Here is a 15,450-nt window from a genome sequence, read left to right as displayed (position 1 = left end):
TTTGCAATTCTCAAAGAACAAAGCTTCTTTAATTGCATTTGAAGCTTATTTAGATAGGCCCTTCTCATCAGCAACACTTTCCGTCTTTATCTTTAGCCCATACACCAACTACAAACTCCTTCACAATAAGAGCTCATTTAAGCTGCGAGCCTTTCTATGCGCTTCTCAGTGCACACATTCAACACTTACGTACGCGGTGCTCTCAATGCGCCGCCTTCGCTTCTAATTAGTTTTGCTTAGGGTAGTCACCGCCGCTTCGCCCACATCGCAACTCATTAAAATTAAAAGACATCAAAAGAAATTTGCAAACTAAACACAAACACAGCGGCAGCAGCTGGTGGACCAGGGTGGACTGCGCCTAGGATGTCCTTTTTGCAGCTCCTAGCCACGGCCTGGCGTAGCACGTTCGCTCATCTGCTGCCGCCTTTTGTGCTACCTTTTGCCCTTTTTTTCGCCGCACGCTTTGCATAAACTAAATAAATTTCTTGGCCACCCGCCTTACGGGCATGTCATAAAGTGGGCTGACTTGGATTTTCGTCTGTCCGGGGTTGGGGTTGGTTGGGCTAGGTGCTTTTCTGGCAGTGCATCTGCTGCTTTAAATTGCTGCGCCAGCTGACGGGTCTACGGGTCTATGAGGCAGCTGCTTCTTCCTTAACTGTAAGCCAGCGTTAAATTAAAGCGGAAACTGGCTTGTGTCGGGCAGTGGGGGGGACAGTCAGGCAGCCAGGCAGTCAACATGTTTGCTTTGGCCGCTTTCTATGGCTCACATATCTGCCCCGGCTGCTCCGGGTCCGGCTCTGCCTTCGCTCAAGCAAAATTGTTGCAAAATAATGTTAAATGAAAAGCACAAAGTCATTCAGGCAGCCACACAGAGTCAGAGCGAAAGAGTGTCGGTGAGAAAAAGAGGGCGGAGGAGGGGCGATGCCTTGGATGCTGGCATGGGCACACACTGGCACATACCTCATCCGCCTCATCCGCATTGTGCTCACGACGTGTCGATCCCCGCTCTGCTCTACTCTATGCTGGTCCGCATCCTCCGCGTCATCGTCACGCACATTCACTTTGCATTCATTCAACTCGAAGGCAAAGTCGAAGTCGCTGTCGAAGTGGAAGCCCCTCTCGAAGACCGAAGACCGACTACGTCGACAGCCTGCAACACATTTGGCGTTGGCAGTTGTTGTTTTTGTTGTTGTTTTTATTTTGGCATCAATTGAGTTTCAGATTCATTCACAGTTAAAGCCAAATGATGCAATAACCAAACGTGCTTTCTAATTCCGGAGACAGTCAACAGATTGAAAAGAACCATTCAGGCAGCTCTGACTGAAGTTAAGAGTTAGTTAGAGCCTAAGCCTCGACTGTTGGCATACTTAAGTGACTTCTCTTTTCCTTCACTGGCATGACAAGTGAGATCCGTGCAGGCTACCGATAAAAGGCTCAAAGGGTCTTCTACCTACCCGAAGGTACACAGCAAATCATACATTAAATTAAAGGTAGCGTTCCTATGGGTAAGTTGTCAGACATCTACTTGTTCTTGCCCTTGGACTTACACTTTATTTCCAGAGCACCTTTACACCCTTAATTGTCTTAAGCTTAATTTATATTTTAAAGATTTCCGATAAATGAAAATAATATGGTACATATTTCTTCAGTAAATTTGTCTATTAATTTAACTGAAGATTATGTGAAATGTCTTAGGATTATCTGCTGCAGATCTTAATGAAGAATTCAGAAATCCTTCACGAGCTTACATTTCTTTTAGACTTGAAAAGGATTCTTATAATATTTAGGTTCGATTAGTTGCTTTGGAAATCATTGCTTGAGTAATGCCAACCTTCGAAGTGCTCTGTAAGAGTATCAAACCTCTTTTCTGCCTGGCCACATTCCACCTCACATTCCTCCGGAGCTAACGAGAGGCCCGCCTCAATGGCTGCTCAGTTTACGAGTAGCTGATGCCCACATAGTGCTCCATGCTGATGTTTATCTAACAAATGTGCCCATCCTGCTGTTTGCAACCTGAGCAACCTTATCGACCGCCTGATGACTCCTCCACAAAAACCCCAAGCTCAACAACGTGCAGCAGCAGCAGCAACAGCGCCGCGATGCAGCATGCATGCAAAAAATGGGCAACGTCATGTGGTAATTTGTCACGTGAGAGGCAGCTGCTACAGCAGGAAAGGCAACACCCCCGCCTGACCCCGTATCTCTAGTGTGTGTTTGTGCTGGCTTTTCCCTTGACTCTTGTCAATAACTCAGCGCTTAATTGCTCATCTTTCAACGTCGCAGGGCGCAGGTACTTTGACTCTGGCCCAGCGGCAGCCTTTGACGCTCGACTCTGGCCAACAAATTAGAAAATTCTCAACTGTAGCGGGCAAAAAAATAACTAAAAACAAAAAAAATACTTGACAAATGCCGCCTGTCATAGTATTAACTTGCTGTGCTTCATATGCACAGCAGCAAACGCGTCCAGCGGCGATTCAGCGATCCAGCGATCAGGCCAAGCGATCCCGGCTGCCTGGCTGGCTGCCTGCCACACAATGTAGGTTAGATGCATAGTGACACTCGCTCTGGAGCGCGTGGCAATGCCTTCTGGTCAGCCGTTGCACCTGGCGGCGCTTTGCGTCTGCGAGCGCTCTGCGGCTTGAGCTTGGCACGTCTTGTGGCAAGTTCGCTCCGCGGTTTGTTTGTTTTTGTTTGTGCTGCATTTTTCGTTGTGCCGCGCGCGAATATTTCATAAATTGAAATGTACAGTTAGTTAATTACACGCTCAATTGGCTCTAAAAGTGGCATTAGCCAGCCGGCCAAGGCAGCTGGCCAGAACCAGCCTAGCAATTTCAGCTCTACGACTGCATTTTTAATGGTTGTCATAAAAGATTTATCGCCCAATAGTCGCAGCCAACTTTAGTGGATAGAGGCGTTAGCAGCATATATAAAGCCACATTCAAACACACACACACAGAGATATATATAATGCCAGGCAATCATTGCCATTCACAGTTGGCCTGTCGATGAGAGTGTGATATAATAGCTTGCGAAACCAGCTTGCGGAGCACAAAGTGTGGGAAAGGGTCACAGCCAGCAGAGAAAAACTAAATTGCATTCAGATATTGAAGAACCAAGTAATATACATTATTCTAACACAAAGTAAACTTGAACTCAGGACAAAAATATGGAATATAAACAAGAAACTGTTGATACTGATCCAGAATAAATATATCACTTTCTACAAGAGCATTAAAATAAAGGTTGAAAATAAAGATCGAACTGAAGTAGATTTTAAAATAATATTTTCAAAACATTACATAATTTTTCCAATTCTTAAATGCAAATAATTCTGAGCTTCTGCATACACTTTCTTTGAGCAGTGCCATTTGAAGAGCATGTTAGCTGGCATAATTCGTTGTTTAACTCGCTTTTGTTTGACAATTTCCTAGAAATCTTAATTAACTTTACCAGTTCTCTATCAACCTAAACAATCTCAAATTTCATTGCTCTAACACCCCTCTGGCATTTCTGAGTCTAACTAACTGGACACAGGTCATCAATCAAATGTGTTTTCATTTTAAATGTCAACACACACACACACACATATATACACCTCGATCTAAATGTGTGTGACTAAACAAATTGCAGACCCGCGTGCTGAAAATTTAAACATCAAACTGTGTTTTTGGCTGACTTCCTGATTAACTCGAAAATAGAAGAAGAAGTAGAACCAGAACAACTGAAAAATGCCCGCAACGAAAATACCAACAAACCAAATTGATTAATTGATGAAGCGCAGCGCAGTTTTCATGGAAAAAAATACAAAACAACAAAAAAAAAAAACACATTTCCAAAGTAGAGCACATCAATGAAGCTGGAATGGGAGGCAAAGAGACTGACATATAGAATGTGTCTCGAATGTAGATGTATGTATATATAGTAGGCCACATGGCTCGACACGATTTGCATAAATCGAAACACAAAAAGCGAGTTGACTCGCTCTGCAAATCGGGAGCAAAAGATATTTATCTTGCCTCTGCCGCGTCGAGTGTCTGAATGAGTGTCAAATTAAATTGATCAATTAAGCAATTGACGTGACGGCAGCTCGCTCTCTGTCTCTCTCCCTCCCCCTCCCTGTCTCTTGAACTGAACAAAATCCAACTGAAAAATGCAGCAAATGCACAAGAGAAGGCGAGCGGGGAGTACCCGAGCAGGGAAAGACTTAATGCAACTTTTACACACACACAACAAGTGACGCAAATTGTGGAACGTGTTGAAAGGGGCTTGAGCTAGGGGTGCAAGTGGGGCTGCAAGTGGGCGTGGGCTTGAGCCCTGGGGTCTTGCTGTGACTCTAGACCTGCTAGTGACAATTTCTGTCAATTCAGCGGCGCTAATCAAGCGAGCGACTGTTGAGCATTTAAATAGGGTGTAGCTGGGAGCTGTTGGAGCGAGCTGGTAGCTGCAACAGACAAATTGGCTGCGATTGCAGTGCGTGGTTACTGCTGCTGCCGCTGCTGCTGCTGCTGGCGGCTTAAAGTCCAACATGCGGGCTGTTTGCCTAGTCAGACAGCAGCGTCATATAATCCATCAAGCAAGCAGACAGTTGCAGCTACAACAACAACAAGAACTGGAGACGACTCGAATTTCCCTCAGCTGTAATCAAATCAAATGACAACGCAGACAGCAAGGAAACTGCAACGACTTTGCTGAAGCCCAAACAAGCAAGGCAACGATCCAAGCAGACCAGGAGAAAGAGACGGAGAGAATGAGGAGAGAGTGGGAAAGCGACATGCAACTCTCGCAGGAATATGACTCTGACTGTGCGCGTTTCCTGTGACTATTGTCACAATTTGATGGCCAACACTTTTGATGATTTAATAATGGGGAAGTGGGCGTTAAAGCCAGAGAAGGGGCACAGCTAATGTGTGCTTGTGCGTGTGTGCAACACAGGTAGCCAGGCTTAAAGTCTGCTTGCATTTGCATAGCTGCCACACGAGCGACAGTTCACAACTTTTTCTATATATATAGATATATATATATGTATACATATATTTGCCAGTTGCTGTGATTGCATACAATCAGTACAATACCCCATCCCACCCACACCCCCCCTCCACTCTTAAGTAAAATGTATTCTATTATTCTGACAGGCTGGCAGCGAGACTGTCGACTGTCGACTGTCTGTTTGTCTCTTGACTGTCGTCTGTCTCTCGCATGTCTGCCACTTGAAAGCCAAGCAGGAAGCTTGCCAGGGCTTAAAAGCACTTCAAGCAGAGCGCATATTGATTTTCGACATGTTCCAAGTTCATTAAAGTCACATCAGAAGCGTGCAAAAAAGCGAAAACAAAAACCAAAACACAAACAAATATCCTCTCTGCCCACATTTTCCCAACCGCAAATAGACACGAGATGCGACAGCGAGCGGCACACGACGCGCCCACAAATCAACGCCTAACCACAAAGGCATGGGCGGAGGGGCGGTACCCAAAAGACCAGAAAAAAAATAGGCGGCGCCATTTTGTCTGTGCCCGGCCATTAAATATGCAAAAAGCAACATGCGAAAAAGTGAAAAAAAAGTGTTGCATACTTTTAGTTGCTGCTGCAAACCGCAAAAAGGCAGCAGAGCAAAAAAGGGCGAACCGGAGCGACGCTCGCAACAGGAAGCCGGAAAAATAAATAAAAAGGCGAGACGAGACATCAGGACAGTCCTCCCCGAGCCCCCAACCCCCCAATTCAGAGTCCACAGTTCGCGAGCCATTCATTAGCATAGACATAGAGCGCAATATTGAATTTCTATGCCTGTATGGGTGCTCAGGGGTCGTTCAGTATCTGTAAGTGTGTGTGTGTGTGTGTTTGTGTTTGTGTGTGAGGTCACAAGGTTGCGAAAAAATGCTTCACGCCTGGGCAAGCTGAGAAAATCACAGCGCGTAAGCAGAAGGCGGTTTAGAAAAAAAATAAGAGGACGAGAGGACGAGCCCAAGCAGCGCCTGGGGATCAAATTAGTCGAGTTTTTGAAAAAGAATGCCGCAAACTCTAGACTCTATATGCATGCTAAGTGGGGAGGCAAAGTGCTTCAAAAGGTCGCAAGTCAAAATGCAAGAAATACAAATGTAAAGCTCTGAAGTAGCTGCCTGTTAGTCGTCACATGTCATCCAAACAACCAGGAAGTGGGTAACGAGAAGCGCTAGGATATTGACAGTAGTAATAAAAGGGGGAGAAATGCACCATGGTAGAGATGGGATTAAGTGTTGAAAGTATATAAAAACAAACACAAAGTAACGATGGTTCTATAGAAGGTATATTCAGAAAATATTGAAGTAAATATTAGAAATAAAATTGCTTTCAGTTAATTTAAAAAATTCCATTATGAATTATGAATAAAAGATAGAAGTTAGAATTCAAAAGCCCGACAATATGGAATATTAAGTAAAACATATTGATTTAAAATATATAAACGAAGAAACGGGTTCCAATAACAAAGGAAAAAATGAAAAAAAAAAATTTCGTCTGATCTGTCGTATGTTAAGCAATTCAAGCAGCAGATGAAAGGGTAATGATAAATTCAGCTGACTGTGGAATGGAATGGTTTAACTGGGGGCCTCATGCAAAGCAGGTACGCAACCCTGTCAATTTTTTGGGGCATAACTCACAATAGAAGGTTGGGGACTTGGAGCTCAAGGGATGCCCCACATGCTGCACACACATCCCTCAACGGCTTGTTAAGCCGCAGCTGATAAGCCTCGCCCGGGCATTCACTTAACTGTCAATGGAGTAGGCGGTTCAGTTGCCACACCCCCAGCTCCTACAGTGCACATCCTGTGGATCGCTTTGTCTGCGGTTTGTCAGCAGTTTCGTCGTGTGTGGGCCACTGCTGGAATTTTTATGAATTATATGGCGAAGCTGCTCAAAAAAATATGTAAAAATATTTTCGAGGATGACAACAACGACGTCGTCGACATTGACAATGAGGCGGTAGTAAGTGGCTGCCAGGCGGGCGCAACAACAAAGCGCTGATTGACAGGAAGGCATACAAAAGCGGAGCACATGGACAGTACAGACAGTCGACAGACGAATGACGAGACAAAATGCCAGGGCCACAGCCAGTTCCATAGCCAAAAGCACAGGGCACAGAGCCTGAGCACAGACAATCGTTAGGCCGGGCAACGGAGCGTGGCCAGGACATGTGGGTTCAGACCGGCTCAAGCTCTATCGATTTTTGAAGGGCTAACTCAGTGGCATGCAGCAAATGCAGCTGTGCCACAGCGGGCTCATCAGTGGGCACAGCCCGAGCCGTTAACACTCATTGTTTTCACATGTTTTTTAATGATTGCCATGTGAGGAGCTTGGAACCCGCGTAGGCACCGTTAGCCAGACAAATTAGCAACGCTTGATTAATTTTTATGACGCGCACTGTAACTGACAGAGACAACAGCCGCAGGTGAGCAGAACTTTGGCATAAGCCCACAGGCAGGCACAAAAGTATCTTTCAGATACATTTTACATACATCACACATATGCACACATGTTGTTTATGCGCCATAACAACCCAACATTTGTCTAATGATGCGCAATTAGGCAAATAGCTTATAATCATAGCCATAGCCATTTTTTGTTGTTGCTGTTGCTGTTGCTGATGTTGTCGTTGGTTTCCTAATGCAACTCAAGTTTGTTTCATTCTGCTGCACGTGCACGCCTCTGTGTGTGGGCGTGGCATGCAGCGGCTTGGGCCATTTGATTATAGAAATCATGTACTAGACAATTGTGACACAGTTGCCCATATGGACAGCCGCTTTTTAATGGGGCCCCAATGCCGGAAAGGCGGCTTGTTGAAAACTTTTGCTTTGTTGTTGTTGTTTTGCTATTTGTTATTGCTGTTGTTGTTGCTGTTGTTTTTGTTGGTTGGGTTAACGTTAACTCGCTGTGGGTTTTGTGGTCATAAAATTTAACGCTTGTTTGGGCTGCTGCTTGTGCTGCTGCTGCTGTTGCTCGTTGCAGGAAGGCTTTATTAGCTGATTGTTTTTATAAGGTAATGGGCATTAAATGACTACTTTGTTGCGGTACCGTAATGCAGCTGAACAAAAGCCAAAAAACTTCCCCTGATGTCTGCTGCATTACAGTTTTTATGGCGGCAATATAGAAGAATATCTAAATGAAACATCAATTCGTTTATGGAAAAGAATACACATAACCCTTTATCTGGCAGACTAGTTAATGCTTATAAATATCAACAAAAATATTTAAGCATGTAGAAAGAGTGCATGTATTTCAGCTATATGTTTATTCTGTAAATTTAAAAAAATTTATATTTTAAATTGCCGTTCTTTACTACAAACCTAATTCTTACAGACTCTTACGAGCATAAAAGGAATCTTATTTTGCAGTCAAAAAATTAAAACATATTCGAGTAAATCCATGAAATGTATATCAAAAAGTTTTCCCTTATACAAATTTGTAAATTTACGAAACATTTTTGAAGAAAAGTTCGTTTTAAAGTTAAGAAATTCGGAAATTATTTGATTGACCTTACAATACACAAATGTGTATAACTTTCCTATTATTTGCTCCAGTTACTTTATATAAAAAAAAGAACTTTAAAGAATAGAGGAACTATATTGAAGCTTTATTGGGGGTTTCTTATGCATTACAACACAATAAAACCAAATGCTATAAAACGGTTTTGGTTTTCAAAAATCTTTTGAACTTGTGCGTTATTTCTGCTTGATTACTTTGAGCAGGCGCGTGCATTTAACCCTTTCTGTTAGCCCGCTCAGTTGCTGACTCAAAAATTGCTGCTACAACAGTTGGCACTTAACCCTCGAGAGTCGCTCTAATTACGCAAACATGTTGTCCGTTCTGGGGCAACCCTCGAGGCAACCTTCACACGGCCAGCGAATGACAAGTTCCATTGAAACATTTTTGACACCTGGCGTGTGGCCCATCATGATATACACTTGGGAAACAGGCGCTACATTTGCATAGCTGAATAGTCCCAGAGGGGCGTGATATGAGCTAAGTTGTTCCAACTGGACTGAACGAGTCGGGTCTCCGGTTCCCCGGTTCTCCGGTTGTCCGTATCTATCTCTAGTTTGGGCTGTTTGCTGACTAAATGAAACAAGTTTCCAGTCTGGTATCTAACAAATGTGTTGACTGTGAAAAATTACATTGCATGTATGACAAAACTTTTTCAAAAGCAGATACCAACTGCTAGCAGCGGGTGTGGGTGACAGGGTGTGTGCATTGATTAATGAGCCGAGCTGTGCATGCCCAGAAATGTGTGTATGTGTGTACTTAAGCTATGCATTTGCTAACTTAGAACTCAATTACCAAACCAAATTTTCGGCGCATTCCCGATGAGTCTTCCCGCATTTTGATGGATTTGTGGGCTGGGCTACCCGGCGGCTCGCGGTTGACCCTGAGCCCATTGCATGGAGGCATTGCAGAACGGCGCTAATGACGTTTTATTGTTTTGTGATGCGTAAAATGTTTTGTTGACGACGTCGACTGGCTAATTTTGAGCTGCGACTTGCTTGAATGCCTCTTACAAATCGAGTGAGTCTTCTGATTGCCCGAGCACACAAAGACAAGCCCAGGCCCCACAAAGCGAGCGGGCCAGACAAAGGTCCAACGAATGCGGGAAGTCGTCAGCGAGCGACTCCTCAGCTTGATGAGCGGCGATTCATTTCCGCTCATCACTTCTAAATACAAATTTAATATGCTTTATATACGCATACATGTGCATATATAGACACACATATATGGACTACGTGTGTGTCCCCTGCTCCTGTCCTGTAGTTCTCGTTTCTGGTTCTCGGGGCCTGGTCGCAAATTTGCGCAGTGAACTGTAACCGAAAGTTAATTAGCTCAACGAAATCGTCGCAGTTGCAGTCGCATCCCAGTCGAGGGAACTCAATGTGACGAATTCTCAGTGTCTCTTCAAAAGGCAAAACATGTAAAGTTTGAGTGTATCAGAAACATTGACGAACCGTGTTATAAGGGTCGACTGGCTGCTTAGATAGGAAAAGGAAATCTTCATGTCGGTCTTCTTTGTGAGAGAAAACAAAAAGGGTTCGACTTTGCTGGGAACACAAAATGGAACTATCGTCGAGTGTCTCTTAAGGAGCTAAAGATAAGTCAAGAAAACAAGCAGCACAACATTTGGAAGTGAAAAGTAATTTATTTCAGAAAACAATTACAATTATAAAAGTGAGAAGCAGTTAAAGATTATACTAAAAGACGACCAAGGCATAAAAAGAAAATAAATAAAATAAAAAGAAAATAAAAAAATTCAATAAAATAAAAAATTAACAAAATGGCTATCGGAGACCACAGTGCTATTGACATCAATTCTACAAACACTTTTTTCGCTGCTACACAACACTACAATTGCAAAGTTCAAGACTGTTATTTAATGGAATAGCTTTTCCGGCTGCACATTTGTTCTATTTTCTAAGCTCTGCTGACAGCCTGAAATATTTGGGATACTTTAACAACAACTTTTTACTAATTAAGCGCCCCACACGCAACAACAACCAAAATAGAACTGTGGAAAACTTCAAGTTAAGGCCACGAAAAAAAAAAAATAGAAATGTGCCACCATATAAAAACAGCGGAGGCAACAACAAGAGCAAAGCTGGCGCCAAGTCATTACATGAAAAAATTCTCAACTACATGCCAAGGCACATACACACTTACACACACGCACACACACATAGCTACAGTGGCTCTTTTTATGAGCCGCAACACTTGAAAATTTTTCACAAGTACACGACGACGTTGACGCTGACGCTGACGTAGGCGCTGACGTCGACCGCAAGAAGCAGCAGATATAATTTTCCTTTGCTGCATTTTTACAACTTAACACACAGAAGAAAATAAAGCAGCATAAAAACCTGGCAAACAATAAAAACAAGAATAAAACTAAAAAAAAAAATAAAAAAGAAGACAATAAGAACAAGCAGCAAGAAAATAAAGGCAAGCAGCCAGGGTAGGCGACGGGGGCGTGGCAGCTATTTGGCTGCCCCGAAAATGTTTTCCTTCTGTTTCTTTTCCCTGGCCATGCACGACTGCTGCCGCCAACGCCATAGGGGCAAAAGTGCCTGTGTGTGTGTGTGTGTGTGGAGCAGGGAAGCGGGCGCTGCACAAATTGTAGAATTTGTGGCACCTGTGCGTTGTATCTGCGGCCGCGCATCTGTATCTTTGTATCTTTGCCGACGAGCCAAACAAATAAACTGGCGGCCAAGTTATGACAGTCAGCAGCGGCCGCAATGTCGACGCGTCGGCCGCAGGAAACATTATTCTTAGTTAGATGCTAATTAATTAAAGAAGCAGAACCCGTAACACACACACACACACACACACACATAGACCAACCAACCAGGGGCCATTCTTCGGTGGCAAATATGTGGGCAGATACGACACAGCAAGACGATGTCGAAGCAACGCTGCATGACATACTCTCAGTGCATGATGAGCATAAATTTTCCCTATGTGTCTCGTTGTGGGAGGATTCGACGCAGGAAACGTCGGATTGACCGCAAACAGAGAAGAGATGTGGGAGGCTGCAGTAGCAGGAGCTAAGAATAGCAATGGGCATGAAATATAACAGGAATCGGAATAACAAGCATTTACAAACACTTGGAATTTGATAGAGCTGCAAACATAGGCGTTTTGAAAAGATAAAACATGGAATTGCTTTTCTTTTAAAAGACTAGACACATTTAGAATATTGAATTATTTCAATTAAACATGCCACTATTCTTCTTAGCTGAAAAACAATGTTGACTAATAGTAAAAGTATCATAATAAATGGAACTCATCAGATCAGCAACAACAGTCGAGTTGGTAAAGCCGTGTCCGGCTGTTTCTATCTGAACTAGTAACGCAGTCTTACAGCAGCTATTATATTGAAACACTATATCATATAGCTACCATTGAAACAATCGGTTTTATGGCAAAACATTCTGTTTGCCAAGATATTTTGATCAAGCTGCATTTGTGAGCTTCACTTTTCCCACATATTTGAAAAATCGTAAGGCAAATGTCTACAAGATAATTTAATCTTTGGCATGCCGAAGGTGTCCCCACTTTCTCGTTTTTAATTGTTATTTAGAAATGAATTTATAATTACAAAATGAGTTTAGCTAGAGCAACTGGGGCCTATAGAAACAGATAGTTCTTAGTTCTTAGTTCTTCCGGAAACCATACATAATTTATTACAACTTTATTCCTTTACTAAATACCAATAGAATTTCTTTATAAAATATTTAGTTTACTCAGCATCAACAAAATATATTTTAAATGGAAGTTCGCTTTCTTTGCAAGAATGTCAAAAAGATTTCGTAGCTCGGCAAATCTATAATCTATAAGACAAAGCCATTCAAGTATCTGTATATATTGGCAATTCGTACAATGTCCAGTAAAATAACAACAAAATAACAAACAAGATAGCGCCAACTTTTATCATAATGCTAATAAAATGAATCGACCACAAGAAAAAACAAAAACAACAACAACAACAATAACAAGGCGAAGAAGAAAAGTTTTTCAAGATTATTATGATGATTGCGCCCCAATGGCGCCCCAGGCAATAGCCGCTGCCCCATCTTTAAGTCGTTGCGTTGCGGCTGGCAACTTGTTTACATAAATTTTAATTGCTGTAATTATGATTTTTACACGAAATTAATTATGCATGCGCAGTAGCTGCATTAGCTATCGGATAAAGATTCAGTTTCGGATTGAGATTTAAACACGCAACAGCGTTTCAATAAAAACTAATTTGCCTGCCCAAACAGCAAAGAAATTTACGCGCATGTTGGCCAGATCTCTATAGAATTTTGATTGCCAAACATAATTCCACTTAATTGCCTGACAGCACAAGGAAATTATGAAATTGCAGTGGAAAACTATCTTAAGTACGCTCGCCTCGCCAGCCATGTGTGAACTTGCCAACTCGCAGATACGTAGATACATGGCTGTATCTGATAAAGATCGTGTAAAACTGTTGGCGGACCCGAAGCGTTACAAACTGTTTGAGGAAAGATTTTTCTCTGGCTGATAAAAAAAAAAATGTATTTCTAGTTTTTGTTGTTTAATTTTGTTTTTTCTTGTTGACCTGCTTTGGGGCTGGCGTTGACGGCTGCTGCTGCTGCTGTTTTGTGTCCATAAGATACAGCAGGTTATTTTGATTAGCCTGGCATGTTGACAGTTTGACTTTACTTAATTTGTGTTTAATTAACGTTTAGTCTGCGCACTAAATTCCACATGCCACACGATTGTGTGCGGCAGCCAGAAGGGGTAGACGATTGAAAGAAATGGGAGAAATAGTAGAAGCTTGGCAATAGTTTAATAAATCATTCGTTCACATACTGTTCCATGGAATTGATAACTATTTTTATATGGCAAACACTTGTAAATAGTTGCAATGGAACTTGCACCATGAGTAATATTTAGGCAAACAACTGAACAGAAAACATTTGTATCCACTTCTGACTTAATTCATTAAAAGAAACTGGTTTCATTTTTGCTCGACTAATTGGCAAGAAAATCAAATCGACGACGAGTTTAAGCATTTGCTGCTTTTTTTTTATTCACTCATCGATTATTTAAACAATGATTTGTTTATTTGTTCAGTCGCTCGATTCACTTTACCAAAAGCCTGTCATAAAAACAACAGCTACGGCAAACGAGACTTTAAATGTTTTCTATGTGCTACGCAAATTGATTTACGGAGCCACAGATTAGGTATATTGAATACTGCAAGAGCCATAAATAACATTTGATTTAATACAATATTGGGAAAATATGCATGGATGGAAAAATTGAATATTTAAATAAATTACTTTTCAATCTACTCGGAAGAATATTTCTAATATAATTAAAAAATTGTTGGGAATCCAAATTGATTCAGATAAAGTTGTGGACCAACGATTTAATGTTGCAAAATCTTCAAAATTAATTTTATATAAGTAAATATTGATAACAAATATTTATGAGCGCAATTGCTAAACATTTAATCTGTGTAAAATATCTCTATTTAAATTTCTTGAAAATGTCTCTCAGAATTTTATTAAAAGAGTTAAGGTATATTGAACGCAAAAAAGATATTTATTTAGTTAAACATTTACGTTTTTCACAAATCTTAAAATGATTTATCAAAACTTTACTTTAAGTTCACTTAAAACAATATTATTTTAGTAAATAAAAAAAAAAAAAAAATTTGAGGAAAATATATTTTCAAATTAAATTATATTCAATACAGAAAATATATTTATTTGAATATTCAAGCCTTTCACAAATCTGAAAATATTTATCTCTAGCTTCACTTTAAGTCACTTAAAACAATATTCTGCTTTGAGTTCGACTTACCTAATTTGAAAATATTTGTCGCATCAAATGTTTTCAGTTATATTGTTTAGATTGTATCCTTTGCATATGTGTAGCATTGTATATGGGTTACATATATATTTATATATAGTTATGTATATATTCATATAATATTTTGAATAGTTAAAAAGCGTTACACAAATGCATTGAAGCGTATTTGGGGCACAGACACATGCACACAAAATTCTCAACACAATTTTTAAATGCAAACTAAATGCAGTCGAAGCTGTTGCAATAAATTTTATTTAATTTTTTTTTATTTTTTTTTTGCACTGTTGCACGTAGCTCGTGTATCTTGTGGGTTGTTTTGATATGTTTAGCACTCTCTGCTGAGATACTTTTGTATTGCGGCTGACTTAGTTACATGCCGACAGCCTTAGGCGGGGACACACTTTGCGTTTATTTATCGGATATTCAAATTTGCATTGCTTGGCTGGCGCCGACCAGTGCACAGGTGCCGCATTTTGTTGTGGCCAGCTTTAAGATACTTTTACGCAGTATCAGTATCTGTATCTTTCACACACTCACGCGAAAACACGTAACGCGACGCGCACCGAATCTGAATTGAACTAAACTGTGCTGAGCGTTGTTGTTGCCGCCACGAGCGTTGGGATGAGACTGAAACTGGACAAGACGAGTTGCCACTGTTGCAACCACCATCGCCTTAGCGAGCGCGACCGAGTTGTTGCAACAAGCGCCGACGTTCGCTGCGTTTTCTGTTTGCTGCCGCTGCCACTGCCACTGCTGCTGCCACTGCTGCTGCTGCTGCTGCTGCTGCCTTTCGCTTGTTGTAACGCGCCGAACGAAGGTTGACGAGCGATTGAATTGAACGAACGTTGTAAAGTTGCTCAGGAGCCGCATATCGGACGCGGACCGGCCATGTAACCGAACAACGGCATTTGCCCTCTGTGGATCTCAAGCGGAGAGCGTCAGCGTGAAGTGAAAGAGAGGGACATGGCCTCTAAGTAAAGAGCGAGAACTGTTTGTGGAATGAATTAAGCTGTGGATGGCAGCGTTACCGGGTAGAAATTGACAATATTATTAACAGAGATTCATTGGGGTTTCTGCTCTTATCAAAAAATCTAA

At 41.6% G+C, this 15,450-nt stretch overlaps 1 protein-coding gene across 1 annotated transcript in view; it reads right to left on the bottom strand.

Moving 5' to 3' along the window:
• LOC115759106 overlaps positions 1–14,448 on the bottom strand; it is a 40,323-nt gene extending 25,875 nt beyond the window's left edge. Inside the window, exon 1 of the mRNA XM_030699945.1 lies at positions 14,347–14,448. The gene's annotated coding sequence lies outside the window, so the exon portion shown is untranslated. The remainder of the gene's footprint in view (positions 1–14,346) is intronic.
• Between the last annotated feature and the right edge of the window lie 1,002 nt (positions 14,449–15,450).

This window comes from Drosophila novamexicana, unplaced genomic scaffold (assembly GCF_003285875.2).
Source record: "Drosophila novamexicana strain 15010-1031.04,08,12 unplaced genomic scaffold, DnovRS2.1 tig00000193-arrow-pilon, whole genome shotgun sequence".
Classification (NCBI taxonomy): Eukaryota; Metazoa; Arthropoda; class Insecta; order Diptera; family Drosophilidae; genus Drosophila; species Drosophila novamexicana.
This window is presented reverse-complemented; position numbering and strand designations above follow the sequence as displayed.